General features: G+C 42.9%; 1 protein-coding gene across 1 annotated transcript in view; it reads right to left on the bottom strand.

Annotated features, from left to right (window-relative positions):
• ABL1 (ABL proto-oncogene 1, non-receptor tyrosine kinase) overlaps positions 1-25,498 on the bottom strand; it is a 79,895-nt gene that overhangs the window by 52,700 nt on the left and 1,697 nt on the right. The gene's annotated exons all lie outside the window — the stretch shown is intronic.

Here is a 25,498-nt window from a genome sequence, read left to right as displayed (position 1 = left end):
ACTTGATCTTGGACGGCTTTTCCAACCTCAACAATTCCATAATTCTGTGAAAAGCACTAGTGCTTTGACTTTACTTGGTACCTTCACAATTCTGCAATGAACTGAACACAACACAAATTATCTCACTTTGCAGCACACCAGATTTGAGAACCCAAGAAAATTGATCCTGAATTCTTGAGATTACTGATTTGCTTCAGGACTAGAAAGGTTCTCCTGGCACCAGCAGCATGAAATCCACTAAAATATCTTAATACTAGATGGGTTCATGAATGTTTCAACAGGCAAAGTGTTGCCATAGAGCAGCACAAAAAGAGCAAGCCTAATTTTTTATTTTATTCTACTGCTCTGACTTTCTGTGAGAATTTTACCAGATTTGAATGGAAAGAGAAGATGAAGTGGAATGATTCAATGAAGATATTCTGTGGTTAGTCCAGTACAACATAAAAAAAAAGCTACTTGTCTGACCAGCTTCTACTATTGACAGGAAGATTGACACAGCTTTCCCTGCTTGTCCCTCTATTCCTGGATTAAATTTGGCTGCAAGTTATTAGGTATGAACCAGCTACCACGCAGACACTACACAGGAAACCTGTCTGAAACATATTTTCTTCACTTGAAAAAAGTCCAGTTAACAGATTCACTGTCTAGAATAAATTAGCAAAAAACCTCACCAGCACCAGGATTGTGCCTTTCCAGGGAAAGATGAACAGCCTTTAAGAGGCTCTCACAAGGTGTGAATTTGTGGATATGTGTCACCCCTGGTGACAACCTGAGACACATTGCAGTGATGGAGACCTGCCATTTACTGCCACAAAAAAAAAGTCCTACCAGCAGGTGATATTCCAGGAAGTGATTTAATGAGAAGTGATAACCTGGTATTTAGAGCAAACTGGCATTGAGGAGCTGAATCCCTGCACTGTACTTAAATCCCAGCCTTCTTTACTCTGAGATTTGCTGTGGACAAACACACACTGGTCACACTAAAGCTCAAACCTTCCCTTCAGTGGTGATGATTTTATTTTAAAAGACTGTCACCAAGTGGCAGAGCTCCGAATGGCTGCACGAGGTCAGCAGAGCTGCAAACACACCATCAGCTGGAGCAAGACAACCAAAAATCCACCGTCCCAAGACATCCCAGCACACCGAGGGAAATGTCGGGATAGATCGTGCAACTAAACCAAAATAAGCCATGGAAAAAGAAAAATTATCTCAGAAGGTAACTTCAAATACTGCGAGGTTTGTTCTGTCAGTGTAAGAACTGGTAGATTCAGTTTCTGATCCTTTCCTTTGAAGCACAAAAATCACTGACAACAAAGCCTGATGACACTGTTTCATGTGAAACAGCCACCTTGGGGGCTGTAAAACAAAAAGAAGGAAAGACACAGCATCCCACTTTAATCTGCAGTCTGAGTCAAAATGCAATGTTTTATACCTGACATGAAGTGATACAAGTTATTTTTAACTATTATACTTAGTGTTTTCCCAAAGCTCTACAAAAAGGCAGTTTTTAGGAGTACATACATCTACGCAAAGCAGGCATTTGAGGATTCATCTATTAATCAAGCTGGAGCCTGGCTGGTGAAGCTGTTAGCAAACTGCATTACCATTGCACCCACAGGGATGGGAGCCTCCTCAGCTGGATCAGGCACATTGTGATCCATATAGGAAGTACAGGATCGATTTGTTTCATCCCATACCTGTAAGTAGCCATCTGCACTAAAACAGTAGCCAGGCTGTCCTTTTTGTTACTCCTCCAAGCAAAATGCCACAGTTTCTCTTTTAAGTTGCTTATCATCTTAATTCATTTGAAGATGTCCATTTCTCTGCATGTAACTGAAGGTGAGGAAAGACAGGGAAGGGCATTGCCAGGAACCACCAAGATTTACATCAACAACAACAACCAATCTTTGTGGGTTACTGCTTATATACAGATTATATCCAGAGAGCAGAGACCATCAGAGCACAATGATGGAGCATGTGATACTCAAGTAGTCTCTTGACAATTGCTGTCATTGCTTTAGAAAGAGCTTTGATGCACCATCATTAAAGCTACATCAGCTCTCTGGGTCTGAACTTGCAGTAAATCACAGAATCACAGAATATTCTGAATTGGAAGGGACCCATAAGGGTCATCAAGCCCTGAAGCTTGGAGATAATTCAGGCTACCTGTGCCTGCTTTCCTGTTAGAAACTTGTCTTCTAGTTTATTCAGGGAGTAAACCTGGAATGGAATTTTCTTTGCACTCTCTATTCATTACCCAGAAATCCAGAACAGTGTTAAAGACCTGGGAAGATTTTCAAGAGTAAATTGGAGGTAGTGACTTTCTTCCAAGCCTCCCAGCACACAGCTGATGTTGACTTAGGCCTGCTACAGGGTTTTCTCTTCAATCAACAAAGTTTCCTGTCTCTCAGAAGTTACACAAGTTTGACAGATTTCCATCCTCTGTTCCAAGCTGGCGTGCCCAGCTGCAATGGGCCTGGATTCACCAGCTGCCCATGAAGGAATTGCTCTGAACAGTACAAAGGGAAGACAGTGCCACATTTCCTCTGCAGCTGACAGTGTAGTTAAAACAGCATCACCCGAGAGAGGAAAACATCAAATCTGCAAACTGGAGTCTCTGCGCTGCTGGTGTAACTGTGCAGTGCAGGGAAAACCACAGCCTGCCAGGCTGCAGCCTGGTATTTGTTAGAGCACAACACACCTGTGTGCCAGGGCTGAAAACAGGGAGATGTAGACACCTGAGTGCCAGGGTTGAAAACAGGGTGATGTAGATACCCATGTGCCAGGGTTGAAAACAGGTCTATATAAACACCTGAGTGCCAGGGCTGAAAACAGGTCTATATAACACCCGAGTGCCAGGGCAGAAAACAGGTCTATATAAACACCTGAGTGCCAGGGCTGAAAACAGGTCTATATAAACACCTGAGTGCCAGGGCAGAAAACAGGTCCATTTAGCTGCCCTTTGCTGCTGCCAGCACCAGGCACAGCCACAGGGAACCCACCAGACCCACACTGCAGGGCATCGACACAAAACAGGGACACCTGCGGATGCAGGAGGTTGGGAGCATCAAGGAACCCACAGAACCCACAAAACAATGATTCCACTTCACTAATTGCTCTACTCTAGATCCTAAAAATGATGCAAAAGAAAGTCACCGGCCACTCCCTAAAATACGCATCATTTCCACCATCCTTCTTGTCTCTCTCAAAAAAATAAATCCTTCTGCCATAGCAAACTGATCTGGAAGCTTTACGGCTCCTGGAGGAAATCTTGCCTCATGCCTAGAGACCTTTAGAAAAGCACTGGCAGCAGAATAAATTATTTACAGTACTATTTCTGACAATACCGTCTCCATAAATGATACAAGATTGAAGGCTTTAAAAATGTGTGCATGTGGCATAGGGCCCAAAGATGTGTCTAATAGAAATATTGATTAACTCTATTTCTACAGACTCTGTAAACAGTCTGAGGAAAACAGAAACTCTAAGTAGATTTTTTTTTTTGCCCTTTACTGTAAAGTAGGACAAAGCAATTACTCCACCCATTCAAACTAAGCCAAATTGAAGTGGTTTTGGACATTTACAAAATTATTTTCTCTTTAAAGCAATCCAATCTACATGTTGTTTACCTGATTCTAATTCACGACTTATTCCATTTCCCCAGAATAACTCAGTCAGTTGAGGCTTCTGGCTTGGAGCAAGGTTCCTGCTGTTTACTTAGGTTTTCCAGCTGGGTTGAATGATATGCAAAGAGGTCTGAGGACTTGCTGGAGGTCATACAGAGAGGAAAGTCAGTTGGCTCCACTGGCGTAATAGCCCTGCACTTTTACAGCTCCCAGGACTTTGCTCTAAGCACCAGACTAACCTTCTCATCAAAAGATACTAAATCTGTTCTCAACATTTCAAACATTCCCTGGTTCTTAGGAAAAGGCACTTCCCTCCATAAAGAGCTTGAAGCAACCCTGCTAAAGGGCGCGATGAAAATCTGAAGGCACTGAGTTCACATGCTCACATTTAGAAAATTCAGTGGAAACTGCCAATGTGGAGTATTCCATTTTCAATAGCAGAATTTCAAACTTACTTAGGCAAGAAATATAAAAGAAAGGAAACTGTAGGGGATGTTTAAATAGAGCCTGCCTAAATATTTTGTTTAAAGGCACTATTTTCATTTTGGCTAGAATTTATAGGGTGAAACATCCCAGGCAATCCATAATGGCCATCAGCCTTCAATTCATCCCAGTCTGGACTCCCTGCACAGCCAGGGACAATCCAGTGCATTCCCTGATGCCTCTGGATCCTGCAGAGGCACAAGGAAGGTAGGGAGTACACCTTGGGATCTTCTCTACCCCTACAATTCCACCAGGATAAACTCTGCTAAGCAGGGCTCTGGATTGGCTGCAGAGCTTTTGATTAGTGAAATTTGGTGGTGCTGCCCCAGAGCAGCACCAGGGACACCAACCACAGGAAGAGCAATTCACCTCCCTTGTGCCACTGCCAATGTGCTTGACATAAACACCCCCTCAGAAACACTGGCAAGGCAAAAGCAAGGGCTGTAAACTCCTGTTTGAACACAGCACTGACGCTAAGAGAGATTAACAATGATATTTTGAAGAAAAGGCATTTTGCTAGTAATTCAACACCCACTCCCCTCCACTGGGGCAGAACCATTACAATCCATTCTCCAAGAACTGCAGGGCCCTCCAGCAAAAGACCTTCCACTCCATCCTTTCACCCCAATAGGCCTCCTGCCCTTCAACATTTATACTTCTGCCATCTAAAACCCACTTACTTTCACTTCCAAGCTCTTCAAATTCATGGCCTGATGTTCCTCAGCTCCTCTTCTCTTTCATCCCAGAATAATTCAGGCAATTGTGCTTCAGAGATCTGCTCTTCCAGCTCAGCTGTTCTAATGCCCTCTGGCTCCAGTGTGGCTCCTCAGCCCTTTCTTTTCCTCCTCCGTTGCACCAATATTGCCTCAGCTCCCATTTCTCAGTTTAGTATTCTTTAAACTTTCTTCTTCTTTTCAACCTTCACAGTTTATTCTCTTTATTTTCTCCCAGTGTTCCTCACTCTATTCTCCTAATGGACATCTCCAATTAAACCTTAATTATATCTCGTACCAGCAGCTGTTCTCAGGCTGATGAGCACACTCTAGAAGAAAACCCAAGGCAAAAGGTCTTGCCTGTTAGACACTTTGCTATAATCCAAAGGTCACACGTACAAACACATAACCCAGTAATTTACCCTTACTCCAGCATTACAGATTTCTTTTTCTGTTTAAATTACTTTGGAAGAGGTTACCCTACCCTTAACAAGGTTAAGTATCTTTGCATGGTAAAGACTGCAGATGACAAAAGCTTGGCTGTGTTGCTGGGACAGCCATCAGTCACAGGATGAGTCTTTTCCAGGTGCCATCCCCTCCTGTCACAGCGTTCCTGCTGTGCCCTGGAGGGCTCAGACCCCGAGCTGGGCTCCAGGCACACAGTTCAGCAGGCCTCAGCTCTGCTCTGGGGTTACCATGGTTCTCCAGCCTGACCATGAACCAGCCAGGACAGGGGGTGGGGATGGAGAAGCCAAGTTATGCCAGGAATGAGCCCGGGGAATGCAGCAGAGGTCACATTGCAGAGCGGGTACCGACACATGCCGCTCGTTCCAGCCCTGAAACTCCTGGATGGAGGCTCTCCCAAAGCCTGGGAAACTGGCAGTGGGCGATGACCTGCACCCACTGGATCCTCATCCTGCTTAGCATATGCCAAATACAATAAGATGCATTAAGTCAAGGCCTTGCTCTACCCAGCGCATGATGTGATTGGCAGAATAACCTTTTTTCCCCCTCTAATTCTGCTGATAGTATGTAATTCTGTTCATCCCTTTAGCCTTAGCCAAATATTTATGTCAAGCTGGGAAAAAAATGCCAGGCACAGAGCAGGGGGCGGAGGGAAAGCAATCTAGAAAAGGCTTATAAACCAATTTCAGTGCATAAAGAACTTACTTCTATGCAGTCATACCCAGATTAACAATCAGGTCCCTATGCTGGCCATTCCTTTTTTAAATTAACCTTCAACAGGTTAAACAGCCAAAGACAGCGCTATTAAATGATCAATAAACCCAGGTGCTAATTCCAGACACCCAACACAAATGTTTTCCTGGATTAGGATAAAACCTCAGTTGCTTTTTAGACGCAACTGCCTGCTAGTGAGGGGCAGATGGACCCTGAAGTACTAATGATCCCACACACTCATGGATACTCCAGCCTGCCTGAACTGCATTCAATTCCTCAGTCACACTGCTGCTCCCAGGCAGGGATCTAACATATACATCACTTCTAACACTTACCCGGTTCTGGATGAATGGGAAAATTCATTATTCATTTAATTCTAAGTAACAGCCAAATGGCCCAATCATCAGCAGAGTGCCCCAATGCTGTGCCAACACAGATGAGGAACAGCTTCTCTCTCATGCAAAGGGCTCAGCGCTGTAGCTCTTGGGGTAAGAATATGCCATCATTTTCTTAGGAGACTCAAAAGCAAAAGCAAAGCCATAAATTATTTTCTAATTGTTTAGCAGTGAACAAAGGCAAAATGGGCCTGCTGTGTCGCAACTCTTCCAAAGACACACGTGAATAAACAGGACTGCTGGAAGCCTAACAAACTGACAGCCCATCCCAGGAAACACAAAGAGGAATGTTTGCCTAAATGCTGTCTTTCAGCAAGACTGTAATGAAAGCAAAAAAACACATGTATGATAAGAAAGATGCCTGGTGGTTCTGGCACAGTGATTATTCTCTACGTAATTGGGAAAGTTTGGAAACACTTGACTATGCTGTTCTGATGGCATGTTTTCAAAAAACACTAGAAACCCAAATGGAGTAGTTCAAACAGCAAACAGGGCCTCAAACCAGTTACTAAACCAAAGCACTACAGAATGACAGGAAAAAAAACCCATTTCTTCACATTTTCTGCACTATGAATGAAGAGATAATGGAAGCCTGTACAGATACATGGTATTAGCCTGTCCACAGGACACGGGTATAACTATTAGAAGTTGAAATAATCAACTTGCTTTTATGGAGGAGTCAAACAAAAGGGCAGAGAGGGGAGCTGCAGCTGCACATCTCAGCAGGGACAGGACTGGGCAATGTGACACCGTCAGGTATTGTGGCCTGAACATTGGCCCTCCTGTGAGGAGCACAGGAGATCTGTATTTGATGGCTTTGAAACCGATCCATAAGCTCTACTAGGTTTGCAGGAAATCAAAGAGGCAGAGAGATCATGGAAACAGGAAAAAAAAAATCAGGAAGAGTGATAATACCAGTCAAAACAAGTGAGTAATAGAAAGAGAGGGAGATAAACTGGCTTTCTCCTTCCTAGAGAAGTAGGAAAATCTTGATGAAAAGCTTCTTAGAACTGTGGGAGCATCATTTCAAAATCCTACCAGAGGGCAGCACGTCCTGAGAAAATGATGTTCTCCTCACAAGAAGATGAGTCCAATCAAAATTGCTCCTGAAAACCCACGGATCATGGGGCACTCCTGTACTGCCCATCTGCCCTCCCTAGGGACAGCTGCCTGCAGGGAAAGATTTACCTTGGCACAGCTCACCTGTGCAAGGGAAAGGCAGCACAGGCTATGCACACGGTTTGGGGTTAAATACAAGTTAACACTGTTTATCTGAACTAGGCCAGAGGCAGCCGTGGGATATAATGAGATTGTGACGGAGAGAAATGCACAGCCTGAACTTCTAAGCCACAAAACTGAGCTAAGCCAACAATTCATTAGCTACTTTTTCTAAAACTGGCAGTGGGGGGATAAATATCTACTGAAATGTGAGCTAGATCACTCAGCAGGTATCTCTCAGATGCATGGGAAATAAAACATTCTGCAAGGTATTATTAATGTTTATTATGTAGGTCTGTTACAACACTGTTTATCACCAGCTATCTTCAACAGGCTCAACACCTCAGGCTGAATTAGCCTGGAGTTTTCTAGAAAACAAAACACGTGGGTGCACAGGCTGAAGGGGATCTCCCCAGGCAGAGCTGTGCCACTGCTCCTGCAGTGAAGTCTGCAGGCTGGCACTCTGCAGAGGGACACCCCCAAAGCCCCCAGAATGGCTCCACATGCAAGAGTTTATCAGTGAAAGGAAAAGAAATGCACAACCCCTTTCATCAGTCATGTTGACAAATCAGAAATGACTCAAGATATCTTAATTACAAAGCCCAAAATTCACTTTTGTGGCTCTCTGGGAGTTCTCAGAAGGGAATTGGTTCTTCAAGGGAAAGGAATGAGCTGATGCGGGTTCTTGGAGATGGTAAAGAGGCCACAAATGCTGATTTTAAGTGGATAAAAACATTTTAATTAATCATTCCTAAGAACAAATTTTTTGTTTTTACAATGTTATTTTATTTTAAAGATGTTTGCTATCCTGTAATGACTGAAATAAAGAGATCACCCTGATCACAAGCCCTCAAGTAGATATCCCAAACCATACACCCTGAGTTATTAAACCAACAGCCACGGCACATTTAAGAACTCCTTGCATAAAAACCCTCTTGAAGGCAGTTCTGCAGGGGGACCCTGCATGTTGACCCCAGGCAGACGTGGCTTCTCTGGCCTGACATGGACAGGTCTGGCATAAAAAGGTGTTTTATCCAGGAGGCAGAGAACACCCCCACCCAAAATACAGCTCCACATCAGCCAGCTCCGGAAGAGCAGTGCTTTAAGGCACTCACAGAGTGAAACAGCCACAGGAAACCCTGCTCAAGCCTCCCCAGAGCAAAGAGGGATTCCACCAGACGCCCAGGGAAGAGCTAATATAAGCTGTTAAACTAATTTCAGCTTCCAACAGGGAGCCGGCTCCTCTCTATCTCTCTAATTGAGCAGGAGAGCAAGCCACGGAGAGGAAACCTGCTCTCGTCCTCTCCCAGAGAAAGGCGATGACATGATGGCAGAGCGTTTCCATCGGCTCCCCAGCCTGCCAGAGCACCATTCATCAGGAGAATGGACCAGGAGAACAATCAGAAATCCATTAGCAAGCTGCGGCTCCGCCTGAGCTCCCGATCAAATGTCACAGCGCTGAATGGCTTCTGTTGCTCCAGAGGACGGAAGGAGCGGGGAATTGTTCCAAGGCGATAAAGATATTATTACAATTTTTAGCTTATATTAGCATGAGGGCAACAATTTGCAATCTACGTTGTGGCTTCAAGCAAGTTTCTCAAATCTGGGATAAAAGCTTCCAGAGTAATTGAAAGGGAGAGAGAGAGATCTCCTTCAGTACCACCAGGGCACCACAAGGAAAGCAGAGGGGAGAAGGAAAAGCTGGAGGTGGAGGGAGCACTGCTGGAGGGTTGTGATCGGTGCTTCCACTGCCTCCATCCAGCAGCCAGGGCCCAGCTAGGAAATACTGCAAACTTGCAAGAAAATCTCAAGAATTACCAACGCTGCTATTTACTAGCAGGGGAGTGACCCCACAGGAATAAATTAGCTCATCAGCAGCATTTCACCCTGCTCTTCTGCAGGTTCAGTCCTGCTCAAACACTTCATTGTCCTCCTGTCACAGCAGGGGACAGAGCCAAAACCAATCTGCTCAAAATTCACCCGAGTTACTTCTTCCCTACGAGGAAGGGTGATCGGGCCATTTAAAAAGCAATGCAAATAACCAGGTTCCTAAATACGTTTATCCATTAAGGAGTCTGCACCATGTCGCTGCAATGTTATTTACGTGTCTGAAAGCTGTTATCTGAGCCATTATCCAGCACAGAGACTAGAAAAAGATATTTTGAGTATATTAGCAGCATATTGAAATGATCTGTGCAGATTCCTTCCATTCAGATACGGTTGATGCCTGAAATATAATGAGGGGGTCTCAAACAGGAAACTTGCACATGTACTATAATCAGAGAAAAAGCAATAATTAAAAAAAAATTAGGAATTCTCCAGTGCAAATATTTCCAACTGCAAACTGATTCTCATTATCTTTCATCTGCCAGAAAACCAAATTAAAATATCAATCAAATGTAGTGATCCAGGTAAAAGTCTTAAACTGCATCTCTGGTTCAATAACAGCAATTATTGTGTCACTGTTCTCAACTTGCTGAGCTCCTCAAATGAGATCAGAAATGACTACAGAAAAAAAAAAAAAACAACACAAAATCTCAAAAAAAATCTGTCATCCACACCACCTTAATTACATTTGAACAATGACATTTTTGTCTCCAAAACAGGTAACGGCAAAATGAAAATAAGGTTGTCAGCACTGCCATCATGAAATATTAGCCATAAAAACTGCTACTGTAGAGTTTTCATTTGCTTTATTTACTAGAATTTTTCTTTTTTTTTTTTTTTTTTTTCAAAACAGAAGCAGTCTGAAGCTTTGAAGTGTGTGAAAACAAAGTGTCAGTATCAGATCCTGGAGGAGGAAGGGCGGCTGAGAGACACTCACTGTGACACTGCAAGGCCACCGTGGGTACAATGTTTGTTTTACACCAGGGTTTGGAGCTATCACCAGTTACACACAGGAGTAGATCCTAAAGCTCTGCTTGTTTTCCACCAAGACAAGAGGAAATGCATATCCAGCAAAAGAGCGCTTGGTTCCACATAAGTCCCAGCAACTTTCCTTCATCTGCATGGATCAGACCACTCACATAAAAATTAAAATACTGTCAGATAATGGAAAGTACTTGGACTAGTGGCAAAACTCTTCCTGTAATGTGCAGCTCCAGGTCTATCTGTAGTCCCGGTGTTTTACAAGTTGAGATTTCCTAAGGAAATTCCCTACAGTAATGACTCCAATATTATCTTTATTCTGGAAAAGGGTATTCAGACTCTGATCTCTCCTATGCCAACACATAGCTGAGCACAAATCTTCCTTAAAGCAATAGTTAAGGACCAGTGGAGGAGGGGTAATTTCCTTACTGGTACAAGGTCTGTGTTTTCCCCACAGCCCATCCTGGCAGGGATCAGCCATCACAGGCATCCAAGGACTGTGGTGTGGCTGCTACCAGATGAGATGAGCTATTAGTTATGGCCCAGTTCCTACAGGACAGATGTCCTCCCTGCAGTCCATAAGAACTGCCATCCGCCTTGCTGACAGCATCAGCAGCTGGGGAAGTGGGCAGGACACACTTAAATGCCCTTTCTCTCCCTAAAATGCCCAGAACCCTTCCCCCAGACACCACAGCCACACTCTCACTGTCACTGCCTGCAGATCTTCAGGGACTCTTCTGCCAGGGCTTCCAAACTGACACCTTTTGAAGTGCTACGTTCGTGTAAATAAGTAGTTTTTCTAAGAACAAATTAGTTGAGCATATTCTCTGAAGTTATTTCATTTGTTTTTGCTCCTGTTCATTTATTCCAATCTGCTGCACCTTCCCTTGGAGAGGTTATTAAACGCTCTGCTAATGGGCGCCAGCACTCGTTTAATTCTTCCTAATGAATGTATGAGTGAGTAGCGGAAGCTATTATGTAGGGCTTAATAAAGGGCGGGAAGGAATTTCCTAAAATTTATTGCCACAGGCTGCTGCTTGAAGATAAAATAAATGGTAATTGCTTGGAACAGGAAAGAGGAGGATGATAAAATGTCCCCAGACATGAGGTAAAAAAAATACCAAATGCTCCGAACCAAAATCTCAAAGCCCGAAGGATCATGAAGGCAAGATGGTCTCCTCCAGCTTTAGCTTTTTGATAATCCTTAAGACTTTTCCTTTGAATATGGATGCTGAAAGATGAACCTGATCTCAGCTGGAATGGTTATTTTATGACACAGAAAAGACATATATAAGAAAAAGGGCATTAATTCAGACTGCATCTATGAAAATAATATTTGTAGGATAGAGACAATGTAGAGGAAATGGAAGGACAATGTTTCTGGACTATTGAGTTCAGCAATACAATCTTCCCTAAAATACAGGTTTTGCAGAATGAGGGAGACACACATAACATTTTGCTACAATTACATTCCCTCTTTCCCATTGCTGTGTTGGTCAGGGTTCATGGAAGAAGAGAAATTGCCGAGACGTGAACCTGTGCATTGTTTTTTCAATTGCTGCAACTGTTTGTTAAAAGAGATAAAAATCTGCAGGCTGGATGAGAAGAAGTGTCTGAACTGGAAGTCTCGAGTGTCTTTCCTGCTCCTAAGTGCTGCAATCACACCGCCAACCTCCCAGCAAGCTCCAGGTCAGGCCTCAACAACTGGTGAGAACAAAGTGGAAATCTAAGCCCCATCCCCTGTAACTGCCAATGTAGGAGAAAAACACAGGTTTTCAAAACAAAGCTTCTTGTTATAACTCACAACAGCCTCCTGTCCACATAATCCTTCAGGCTTTGTTCAGACAGCGTGATCCAGTCATACAGATGAGTTTGGGTAAAAGCTCGAATCTCATCAAGAAAGCTAAAAAGCAAGTTTCCCAAGAACACGTCTGGTTCTCTGGTTCCACTGAGCTGTTGGAGGTGGTACTTTGCACCTCAGAGACTGCAAAAGTGTTCTCTATCATCAGGCTGCTCAGGAGTTACAACAACTTGCATGTTTAATTACAGAAACAGTGATCAATAGCTCAAGGGTCACAGGCTGTGGGGGGAGAGGAGAGCAGGGATGTCAGGGATGTCTGGATGTCACCTTATGCCACCGGCCTTTCAAATCCAGCTGTCCCAAAAAGGACACTGCCAATCTCCAAGGACCGTCTTCCCAAAATTCAGCAAGAAGGAACAAGTATAGAAAGATACCAAAATCTCAATTTGAGTGGGCAAAGCAGCCATCTCCCTTTACTTAAAAGGGTAGAAAGAAAGAAATACTATTTTCAGTAGCAAGCTAATATATCCAAGAACTTAAAAGCTGACCTGAGAAGAAAAACAAGATTAGGTTTGCTCTTTTTTGCTGCTTTGGGCAGACAAAGCCCCTCTCTGAAAACCACCATTTTCCATGCCAGCTTTGACCATCTTAAAACCAGGAAAAAAGAGGATAAAATACAATTTTTCTTTCTTAAATCCTTGGCAGGTCACCTGCAGAGGCAGGCCAACAGCTTTTCTAGGAGGCAGTGAGAAATTATTACTTCCTTTCTAAACAAGGATTTCAGTTGTTTCAGCTCAACAGCAGGATTTCCATAGTCTTACACAATACAAAGCAATCACTCAACCTGCAAGAGCATCCAATTTGAAAATGGGCAGTTGTTTCTCCAAGAGAAAAGGCAACAATTTGATAGAGACAAAGAAAGCCAACAACCAACAACCTCAAAATAACCAAAACAAATAAAAATAAACCGCTTTAGTACACTGGACAACAAAAGGTGAGCAGTTACAAGATGAGTGTGAAATATCAGGGATATAAAACACAGATTTTTCAAAGGATCAAAAAGGATCAAATTTGGGTGGCTACAAGATAGGCACCTACAAGAGGCGTTATCCAGGAAGAGTTTAATCTTCCCCCACTCCAATGAATAAACCAAAGCCAAATAAATGTACACAGCATTCCGTGTTGGCATCAGTACCTGTACAAAAGGCAGAGCTTCTAATTTAAACCAGCAAACACAAACTATTCCATCTCTGAGGACCTTCAAGCACTTCCACGCTTCCAACCTTCTACCCCTCCTATGAAGAAATCTTATTACTGATTTATATGGGTTATAGAGCAAGAAGTTCAGGTTTATGATGATAAAGAACATAAAGGATCTGGTTTTGAATTGGGAACAATCCAAGCAGGTGTTTGTTAACTATCTGTGATGCTATTCCCTGCTACAAGGAATAACACAGGACTTGTGCATCCCTGGAATCACTGCCTACACAAACCTCAATTACCCAGCCTGAAAATATACATTTTACTTATGCAAGGACCACCCCAGCACGGAGGAGAAATGATTGAAAAAAATCTCAGTTATTCTTTGCAACACAACACTGATGTCAGGTGCAAAGGAAAAGCTGGTTTTCCTTTGTGTTATTTGGTCTGCTTTTGGTACCACATGGCTGCTGTGTGCCAGGGCCAGATGTGGGAGGAAGAGTGGAGGTGGCACGAGGAAAAGCAGGATCCAAAGTCCCTGTGGTGGTTTATCTGTGGTCTCACAGTAACGGGAGCTCTGTCACCCAGGCTGGCTCACAGCCACCCCCGCAGCAGGAAGCAGCAGAAGAGCCCCAGAGAAGCCGTGAACATTTCCATGGCTCTCCTCCCCCATCCCTGCTATCTGCTTTTACTTGTGTATCTCATAAAACACCCCCAGGCCAACCCCTGGCAAGGCCAGCTCCTCTAGCCAAAGCTTCATAAAATGTCCCAGGTATGACGCCAGGCTAAAAGCGATTCCCTCACCGCAGCCGCAAGCCTTGGATGCTCAGATTGACACGTCAGCCTCTGGAACCAAGAGTCAGGGAGGGTGATTTGTGCTCCAGAGGAGCTGGAAGTGCTGCATGGCACAAGGAGGGGAATTCCAACATCCCTGGCTCCTGCAGGGCTTTTTTTGGGCAGGAGCTGCACTCACACAGCTTGACCCCACCACAACACGGAGTCAAGGTGTAGGTGCACTGACAGAACTTCTCAGCAAAAGCTCTCTCACAGACCTCCTCCTTCATCCCTTTTTCACCTAAAGTGTTGCACTCAGATTGGTTTTTTAAATATCTTTTTTGATGGGGAGAGAGGCACAAGGGGAAGCATCCAACATATTCCAATCCAATTTGTAGTAATCTAAAGAAATCCATTTGTTCAGCTTTGCATTCAGCATCCTTGTGATAATATTTTTGAATAGCGCTGCTTATTTAGATCCATTTCCAATAAATCAGAATTTGATTAGAAGTCAGGAAGGCACCCTGCAATTACCTTTTAAATGGGATTCCTCTCAGGTAAGAGCTTATGCTCCAGAGGAGGCTGCAGAGCCCCCTCAACTCATCCCTTATGGACCCCTCCACATGGATACAAACAGAACACACTGCAGCAAGATTAAGAGAACTCAAATCCAAGTGTGATTGTGCAAGACTGTAGTAAAGAGGTCTTGGAGTAAAAGACAGCACCTTTACTTGCACAGGGTTAGCTTTACTCTTCTAAAAATTTTAGAAGTTAGTACATTTTTAAAATTCAGCTGCTAGCAATTCCAATTCGAGAAACATAAAAAGTACTGTATTAATAATTGAAACATAAAATGCCTGTTTGATTCACTCCAGCCCTTAGTCCCCCTCCCCAAAGGGCTTGTTTGCCTTAGGGGAGCATTTCACAAGCAGCACATCAACTTTCTGAAATACAGCTTCAGCAGATGAAAGCCTCATAACCACAGAAGAGCCACCTTCCCTCTAAATCTGGGATTTAAAAAACTGTGACATCCGTGGAGCAATTTAAAGGCAGAATGGCCAAGATATTTCAGCCCAACCAAGCGCTTTGGCCACCACACGGTGCAGTTATTTCAGAATTGGCTCGCTGGTGATCTCTGCATTTCAGCCACCCTTTATCTCCCGGCAGACAAAGTGACTCAGGGCACCCTCAGCATCCTCGGGGTGATTCAGGACTGCCCACGGCCACCAAATGTGGCTCATTCCAGGGGCTCCACATCATCCTGCTCCCGAGGCCTCCCAAAGCCCACCACTTCCTAATTTGGGAACACTGCGGATGGCACGGATGTCTGAGCTGGAAGGCAACGGCTCTGTTGGTGTCTGTGGCTCTCACCTCGATGTTTTTAATGCCTCTGTACTTAGGCAGGATTAAATGATGTGGACGTGGCCAACACTATGCAATACTCACTTTTCTGGGGAAAAGTAGCCCAAGTTAACAAATTAGAACAAAATCACCTCACTGGATTTGTGCTGCTTATTCCTATGAGTGGAATGCAAATGTTTCAAGTTAACATTTCACGGTTCTTTGAATGCTTACCTGATAATAAATGCAGCACTGATCTGTTTTCGTTTAATGTTTTTCAAACCCTGTGTTTTTAACCACAATTACAAAGCCAAGCTGCTGCTCAGTGAAGTTCACGATTTCTCTCAGGAGAGGTCGGCTTATCAACATTGCAGCAGGTCTTCAATGAAATGTCATGCACTGCCTTTGCTTTGCAGAGGCAAAACTGCAGTCACCAAGATGATTATATTAGCATTTCAAGCCAGCATTTGCCTCCAAAAATCCAATCTTTATTATTCTAATTCTCCTTTTGCTTGGCTCAAAATATTACCCACTTAAGAGGTAGCTCAGTACATTTTGCTAACCAGCCACAGCCTTCAGGATTTGGCCCTCTCCAGACCCACTGCTGCAGCAAATCCAGATTTAACTCCCAGATTATGTCTCCAAATTGTATTTCGCAAGCACAACAACCCACACCACATCTAGGGGTGTACCTGTGGTCATGAAAAGCCTTTTTTATCCCACTTTTAGCAAGAGCAAGGTAAAAACCACCAGCAGTTCTCACAGTAAGGGCTAAATTAGACTGAAATTTCCCCAACATTTTTTTTTTTTTCCTAACGACATGGAATTTGAAAGGTGGAGCAACACTTACACTGTCTTATGTGATCACCTCATAACAATAATTACTACTTAATACCTGAAACATGATAGCACCTTGACATCCAAACCTCTGCGTGGGAGGCACTATTTAGACATAACAGACAATCTGCAGAGCCCAGGGAAATTACAGCTTCTATATGAACATCAACACTATCAAATGATGGGAAGAGCTTTGTCTTCCTTCCAGTTCATTTCCTGTAAAGGACATCTATTTTCTATTAAACAGCTGCACGTTGAGAAAAAAAAAGAATGTATATAGCAAACACATTTAGTGCAATCCATCAATAAGTCTTTTAAGAAGTAACAGTTTGATTGCAGAGACTTTTAAATGCAGCTTCTTATCCATACAGCTAAATATATTAAAGAAGAAATAACAGCTTGGCATTTATTCAAAACTTTTCATTTGAGCTTTCCTAAGTTATTTGCAAACATGAGGTGTAGCCAGACAACAATAGTTCTAATGGCTGTTCCAGTTATTCAGGCTAAAATGAGATGTAGTTTTTAAATGAACATTATGTGTTGCCAGACTTATATCAGGAATGAAAAGAACCTAGAGCCAATAAAAATAATAAAAATAAAATCCCATTCACACATACATATTTATAGTTTAAACTATTTTGCTAGATGCACTAAATCTTCTTTGTTATTATAAAATTCTCTCACCCAAAAGAGATTTGAGTAAAATAGAGTATTACTAGATTACAGCTTTGCTTTTGTAAGCATTGTTATGACTTCCCAACAATTTAATTCCACAACTAGCTCTGTGAAAGCAATTCTGACATTCAGACAACACCAACTGTGTAAATAAGTGTCACAGGCTGAATCTGTTTCCAGATATTCCCTGAGCATCATTGCCATAAAAAGCTCCTGTTCACAAATGTTGAACTCAATGCTACAAGAGGATTTACCAAATCAATTTCTATACTGAGAGGAATCTAATATTTAGTATTAATATTAGGAAAGTATTTATATTTTTAAAAAGTCAGTGCAGTATAATAGGAGAAGTAGCAGAATTAGAGCAAATGCAGAAGACATCAATAAGTGAAAAGGGATGCAGAACTGGAAACTATTTGTTTTATTTTTTAAACAAAGAACAGGCAGAAATGGAGCTTGAAGAGATGAGGGAGCAAGATTTTCCCATTAACAGGGAAAGCAAACATCACCTACCAACCTTTTTTTCATCAGCAAGCAAGCACACAAAAATTACAGGTTCTAATAGGATCTAAAAAGACTTGACAGGCGCTACTTCTGAAATTCACAGTTGTCACTTCTGACCCTGGTTCTCACCATTAAACTTTTCCTCATTTCCAAGACGATTCTCACTGCAGGGATTGTTTTAATCAGAGCAAGTTAGTGAAGAGTCACAGAAGACATCTGGTGGCCAGTGCCCCAAATGACAATTTCATTTGCTTTGCACCTTTGTAATAAAGCTTAAATTTTAATTAAGTAAATAATTCTAAACACGTTAAATTAATTAATTAATTTTATTCACAAAAACCCAAGGGAAAACAGTTGTGTTTACTGCACAACAGCCCTGTGATAACCCTCCATGGTCAGGCCAGGAACTGAGAACTTGGGAACAGCCCTTCACCAGGTATGTTAAATGAGGCAGAACCTGACAAGCAGCCTTTGAATTTGGGCAACTTGAACACGAATTGCAGAGCAAACATTTCCTGAAAGCCCAAGGAATTTCCTATTTAAAGTTTCCATGTCCTTATCCCACTACCATTCACACATTCAGCCTCTGGAAAAACAACCTTGTTTATTCTGGGAACACACACAGAAAAGAAAAAGGCCATGAAATGGCCATCAGTTCCCCCAGGTGTGGAGTGGCAGGAGATCAGCTCACTGGGGTCACTACAAAACCTGCCAGAGCTCATGTGAGTGTGTTTTGGATTCTGGACGTGCAGAGCAAGTGAAATTTCCTCCTCTACAGCATCAGCGTGAGAGGAAACACAGGGAACATGCCCAGGTCACTCTGTACTTCCAACAGAGATGGACATTGGACAGGGAACAAACAGCAGGTCAGACAACGGGGGAATCCTGTCCTCAGCAAGCCTTGCCAGCCAAAACCCAGGCATTTCACAGGCAGCAGAGTATGTAATTCAATCTAGTCTTCATCACACATTATTCCCAGTTTCTGAGGCCATCACTCCCTCTTTGATGCAAATGTGGAGTGCAAACCACAGCAGAGGAAGGTTCAGCCTTTTACTATTTCATGAGCTCTAAGGAGAGACTGGACCAAACAACATTTGCTACTGCTCAGACAGCACTTCAAAGGAGGAATCTACAGAGAGACAGACTGGACACAGCTCAGGCCCTGGGAAGACGTGGCAGGAATAAGGTAGGAACTGAAGTCAGCCAAAATGATAAATGCACCAGAATGCCTTAGAAAAGCGGCACTAATGGATAAGCAGCTTCTCAAGGCAGGCAACATGCAGCAATATTGATTCTTTAATACACACAATGAAACCAAAGTCTTAATGATTAATAATCTGTTGTGAAACTCTATTCATTAGGTAAAAACAGTGCTCAGAGATGACACAACATAAATCAGGCAGTCTCCTCACTCATGAAAGAATGATGAGCTTGCTCGCATCCATGTAAATTAGCAGCAATCACTCTGCATAAAAGCAAGCTCCTGCTTTTCACAACCCAGCTGGTAACAGCCAGGAAAAAATGCTGGAGAAAAAGAAAACACACACAAAAAAACCCTAAATCTAATTTCAACACTAATTTCTGAAAGTACTCAAGCAAAAGCTAAAGCAAGCTGGTATTCAGGACACACTTGCCTTGGCATTACAAAATGTGTAGAAAGGGACTCCTCCCAGAGCACAACACACCATTTTATAGAATTATATCAAAAATTGCCACAAGCATGATACAACTTCTAGCCATCTCACAAAAATTTATGCTTAATACCTACGCACAGCACTGGCATTAAACACAGAAGTTTAAAGAAAAAACAAAGTTAAGAACTAAGTAAGAACTAATTTAGTTAAGAACTAGGGAAAGACATTGCCTTAGGCAGCTTTACTAACTAAAATTGAATGTTCATTACCTTTTTGCCCAAGGATTCTCCTTAAACCAATTAAATGGACACACTGGCAAGCAGATTAATAACCTCTACGGATTGTTTAGATTGATCTTCGATCAACATAAAGCAGAGTAAGAGCTGACTTATAAGAGAGTTGCAGAAATAAAGAAACAGGAGTCCCTCTCACTTCTGCTGGAATTGCTCTGGATGTTCCTAAAGCACAGGATTTCTGGGATTCACAACAGACCTTTACAAGGAGAGTAACTACTTCTCACAGGAATGGCACAGCGTGGCTGAACTGACAGAATGCTGCTGGGTGCACACACTGGTGCTCCTCACACGGCTCTCAACAGGCACTGCAGGGAAAAGGCAGCCCCTGCCCCCTGCCAAACAAAAAGGAAAGCAAAGTCCAGCTGCAAAAATACTCCAGAAGGTCACTAGTGTTTCAAACGCTTCCTTCAGTCATTTGTAAATGCAAATCAGAGTGTTATACGCAGCTGAAAGAGAGGCACCTGCAACACACCCAGTGTCCACCCACCCACACAGTACCACGGCCATCCAGGTTTCAAACTTTACAGGGTGGATCAAGTACACTGATGGAGCTGCAGGAATGTCCTGGCGATGCTGAAACACTCCAAACAGGGCCCAAAATTCATGGCAGGGTGCTATGAACCTTCACTGAACACAACACTGGTATCAACTGGGTAACAACACTGGTAAGAGCTGGACTAGCTCCTGCAGCTCTGCATTCCCAGTGCCTGGTGTCAGCTAAGAGCATTCCTCACCTGGGACCTGCCAAGGCACTGGTTACAGTCCTGTCCACACCAGGGCTATCAAAACACTCTCCCAGTTATTTCTTGTCTGCTTTATCACAGTTCCTACAAGCACAGCTGGAAGCACATCCCTGTTGTTCCAAGGCACAATCCAACAGCATCCCCACCCTAAAGTGACAGTCAACAGGACAAGACTTTCCAAGGCCATTCTCACCTTTCTGCACCCTCATGATGTGCCACATGCCACAGAGCTCGACACTGAGAGCATCAGGGATGAAACTTGGGACTCTCAGCAACAGGACTGTGTCAACTCCTCACTTTCAAGCTTAAGATTTAAACTTTCCAATGTAAAATACTGCGAGTTTGATGGCAAATGTTGAAGCGTGCTGAAAGAGATGATTGCCTGTAAGGAAGGATTTCTATGCTAATACCCTGCAGCTTTCTCTTGCTTCCCTGTCCTGATTTCCTACCATAGCCTTCCTATTAAAATTTGTAAATAAGAATGCAGAACTAGCATAATCTGATAATGAAAGTCTGGCATACGAGTAACCACTACCTATTTGTCATGAAGGAGATCAACTGCTTAAATATGGCAAACTATCAAAGATTAGTCATTGCACAAAACAGAACTGCTTTTACCCAGGAAAGGGATTAGCCTTTCCCTCCATCACCACCATCCACCTCAGCCTGTGGAAAAGCAGTTTAAAAAATCTTAGGTCTCTTTCCAAACATATTCCAACCACAGATCAAGTTTTGTGGAAGAGCTTCTTAGCAAAACCTAGTGGTATTTGATAATTGGAGCAGGAAAAAATACAGCAAGTGATTTTTATGATGAAAAGGGATACAGTCAGAGGCAGTAAACAAATCTGCATTCAGCATGAAGCAGATGTCAGCATTAACCAGGCTAATACTGAGGCACAGTGAAGTTGGATACATGAGCAATGATCCCAAAAGCTGGGGATAAGTCTCTCCTAATAGAGATGGAAATTGAAATTTGGGAGCTGCCAAATCTCCAGCCTTTGTCAGTTCAGAATGAAAACCTGAAATACTGAAGGCAGACTCTAAAAAATGGCTTCAAATTAGGCCAGTGCTAATGATCCAATTTCAGGTGAATGGTCTAAAGTGGAGTCAGAAGTAGTAAAGCAGTTTCTTTGAAGTCTCAAGTTTTGCAGTTGGTGAAGCAGAGACAGTATAAAAATGCCCTGAGGTACAATAGAAAGAGATAAATGCAGGGGTTTTAAGTACATGGGTTTGAAGAAACAGTTTTAGTATGGAAGGAGTCTCATTTAAATCATTTCCATGTATGGGCAATTGACTATCTAATAAATGTATATTGCATAGAAGGAAGACACGTTGAGCTCACCTGTAGGATAAAGGATAATGAGTACAAAAATCAGACCTTGAAGATAATCTTGTTCCAAAACCCTGCCACGGGCAGGGACACCTTCCCCTACCCCAGGCTGCTCCAAGCCCTGTCTAACCTGGCCCTGGACACTTCCAGGGATCCAGGGGCAGCCACAGCTTCTCTGGGCAACCTGTGTCAGGACCTCCCACCCTCACAGGGAACAATTTCTTCTGTATATCTAATCTGTCCTCAGTTTGAAGCCATTCTCTGTGTCCTGTCACTCCAGGCCCTTGTCCAAAGTCCCTCTCCAGCTCTCCAGGAGCCCCTTTAGGCACTGGGAGGAGCTCTGAGCTCTCCCTGGAGCCTTCTCTGAGCTGAGCATCCCCAGCTCTCCCAGCTGTCTCCAGAGCAGAGAGGCTCCAGCCCTTGGAGCATCCCCATGGCCTTCTCTGGACTCCTTCCAACAGCTCCAAGTCCTTTTCAGTGGAGACAGCACTGCAGGTGGGGTCTCAGCACAGTGGAGTAAAGGGGGGAGAATCTCCCCCCTTGCCCTGCTGCCCACACTGTGGGATGAGCCCAGGATATGCTTAGAACTGATTAGAATTTAATTTTTTCATTTTCACAATTCATCTACTTGAAACATGAAACTTAACAGCATAAAACAAGACAGATTATTAAACATAAAGACTCTTGAAATTTATTTTTAATCGATAATGTAGGAAATGGTATTTTTAATTGTTGGGATTTTTCCTCACAGTGAACTGTATAGGGCACATCTCCAACTGGCAGCTGTGGCAAGCTGGTGCTATAGATCCATTTTGCACAATTGCTTTCTAATTAAAGCAGTAAAACTTTCAGCACCCTTGTAAGAAAAAGAATTCAGATCTAATATGACAGACTCTGTAGTTGGCTGACTTCAGCTATATTCAGCACTAAATGTAAAAGAAAAATGGATCCAGTTCTGCAGTTTATCTCTCTTTACAGTGAGGTAAACAGCTCATTTAAGCTTCCCTATCACTCACCTGCTAGAAGAGAAACTCTAAGACCACATTTTATCACTATGAAAGACTATGAAAAGGCCATTTTTGTCTGAGTGCTTTATCAATCTCTTCCTCATCTCAGCATCACTATGTAATGACTGGAGTTCATTTTTTAAGCCTTCAAGTGCTGCTTTTGCTTGGAGATACTGTCCTACCAACATGCTTCAGGGGATCTGCTCATCATTCAGCACAGCAACACCCCCACAAGACAGTCAGAGAAGGTGTGGTGTTTGCCAATCGCTCCAGTCAACTCCTGCCAACTCTGGGATCAGAGCTGAGCCTTCTAAGAACACACCTTTCTTTTCAGAAGTTTGAGTTTTGCCAAAATTAACGTTCTGGAAAGGCACAAGATACACCAGTGTGCAAATTTCAAGGTGCACTGACAGTGTCTTTCCCCTTAACTGACTACTGACCACGCTTTTTTCTCAGCTGGATATCCCCAAAAAGCAGTGACTATAGACTCATTTCTCACCAACAAAAGCGAGGAGAAAGAAGCAAACTTTGCCTTTATAATTCCTCTCAAGTTCAAGCCTTGCAAGCAAACTGTGAGCTGGAGTAATCTGCATCAGGGTGAAATTTGTAAAATCCCAGCAAGGGCTACTCTGGTGCCCAGGGTAACGACACGAGCATGAACTCCAGCTTGTAAAACACCCTCCGTGGGGAAAGCAACAGCACAAAGACAGAAACCCAAAACTTGCCCATAGATTACTTTTTTCCCCTTGAGGCACTCTTCATCTGTCAGTTCATGACAAAATTTAGAGCCTTTCTGCATTATTCTCACAGAACATTTGAGCAGCAGCAGAACTGATTTCTGGCCAGTTGCCTCCTTGTTTCAGAAGCCTCTTGATGTTTTGCTTTGGGTGCTACGGAGAGTGAGATGACCGAGAAATGGAATTGCTTTCCTGAAAGTTATTTTGCCTTACACTGTTAGTATCTGATAATATTCACCAACCCTTTCAGCCAAAATCTGACACCACTGAAGCAATCCAGATCTTCCACTAAGTGCCTGCTGAATGAGCCTCAGTAGAACTTTGCAGGTAATGGTCCCACCAGAACAGCATCATGAATACCTTTATAAAAACACAACCTAAAAGGAGAGCCCTGCTACCAAAAGTTCCACTTCTGTTGTTTGTTTTATCATGGACTTTAATGTACAAGAACTTCAGACAATTTCATTGTAGAATTCACCTGTCTCTAGGGGGTTAAGTGGCTCACCATGGAATTTCTCCTTAAGCATTTCTTAGTTATTAAAAGCCAGAAACATGATTTTCCCGGGACAAACTAGTTCCCACAGTGCGACAGAGAAACCAGATACAGTGTTTGGTATTTAGAAGAAACTGTGTAACGACAGTACCGAAAGGGAAACATGCAAACATTTAAGCCCTGAAAAAACACCAATCTTATTTTTATGAACTACAGCCCATGGCACAACAACTGAATAGGACTAAAGGCATTAAAAACCAATCTGTTCATTAATTATAGAGTATGTCAGTCGTATTTCAAGGCAAACTACTGAAAGGAAAAGGAAGAACTTTCTAAAATGAACTTTGTTCCCTCTTTATTTGTCCAGATTTTTAACATAGCATTTTTTCAGGACAGGAGCAGCACAAACTCAGAAGAGAGCTGAATAAACAACAGTGGTACTGCCTTCTACTGCCAGGACTTGGAAGGACCTTTTCATCCACTCAAAGGAAGAAACTTTTCCTCATGTGTATAAGCAAAGCTGATCTTTTGCAGTTCTCTTAACAGATGTCCTAGCCCTGATATCCTCTTTCAAGTTTATTCTTTTCTAAATCAAGACACCAAGGTCTCTCGTGGACATATGGCACAGGGACATTAGAGATGCCATTTTTCCTCATGAATGTGCTGGGATCTGCCGACCTCAGGTCACACTGGCAAGAAGTTACCATCTGCCTATTTCTGTTAGATGATCAAAAAAGAACCTTTCTGGCTTTTCTGCTGCAGCAAAACACCAAAGGAACTAAGAATATTGTATTGCTTGCAGCAAGGGCTCCGGCTGTATCTCATCTGACCTTGAAACTCTGTCCAAAGTAGTAAAAGCAGGAACCAAACTGGGGGTGGAGGAGTGGGTAAATCACAGGACTGAAAGCAAGGAAAAATCCAGCAGCAGGTTTAACATCGGAGGGCCAAGTTAGCCCTGATAATTCTCTAACCTTCCCTTAATTACCTTAAGTTTCTTCAGTGCACACACATTGTACAGAAAAATAAAACACTGAAGTAACTCAAAACAGTATTTCAGCAGAGTAGTACAAACATGGGACCTCTGTGTGTTTGCTGAACATTGCAGAGAATTTCTTGGGCCTTTCTAGAAACACAGAATGAGAAAAAGTTTAAGAGCAAAGCCTTTAAAAAGTAAGAACAAATCAAAAGTTTTCCTCAAACTAGATTGTGTTCTCAGACACAGCAGATATTTCAATTTTTAGTTATATGAAGATTACAGATGCAGTCTTGTTTTGTTCACAGATAAACTTCCTCTACAGGACAAAACTGTTACAGAAGCTTTGTCAAAATCACATTCTCCAGCCAAAGACAGCAGCATGTCATCTCAAACATTAGAATTTTAAAAGTGTTGTGCAGAAGCAAGGATTACTCCAAAGAGTTTAAGCAAAACAATGCCTTTCTGCACCTCAGTTCTGTAGAGATGCCTTCAGTTTACAGTTTCTTTGGGTTTTTTTGGGGGGTGGGGGGGTACTTGTTTGGTTGTTTCTTGTTGTTTAAGGATGAATTTGATGCAGTCACCAAATCTACCTCAGAGTCCTACTGAGTTTTTTTCACCTGGCTTCCTTCCTGAGATTCTGAACTCCCCCCCACACTTTGCAGAAGGCC

This window comes from Prinia subflava, chromosome 12 (genome assembly GCF_021018805.1).
Source record: "Prinia subflava isolate CZ2003 ecotype Zambia chromosome 12, Cam_Psub_1.2, whole genome shotgun sequence".
Classification (NCBI taxonomy): domain Eukaryota; kingdom Metazoa; phylum Chordata; class Aves; order Passeriformes; family Cisticolidae; genus Prinia; species Prinia subflava.
The sequence above is the reverse complement of the archived record's forward strand: the minus strand, read 5'-3'. Positions and strand labels throughout refer to the sequence as shown.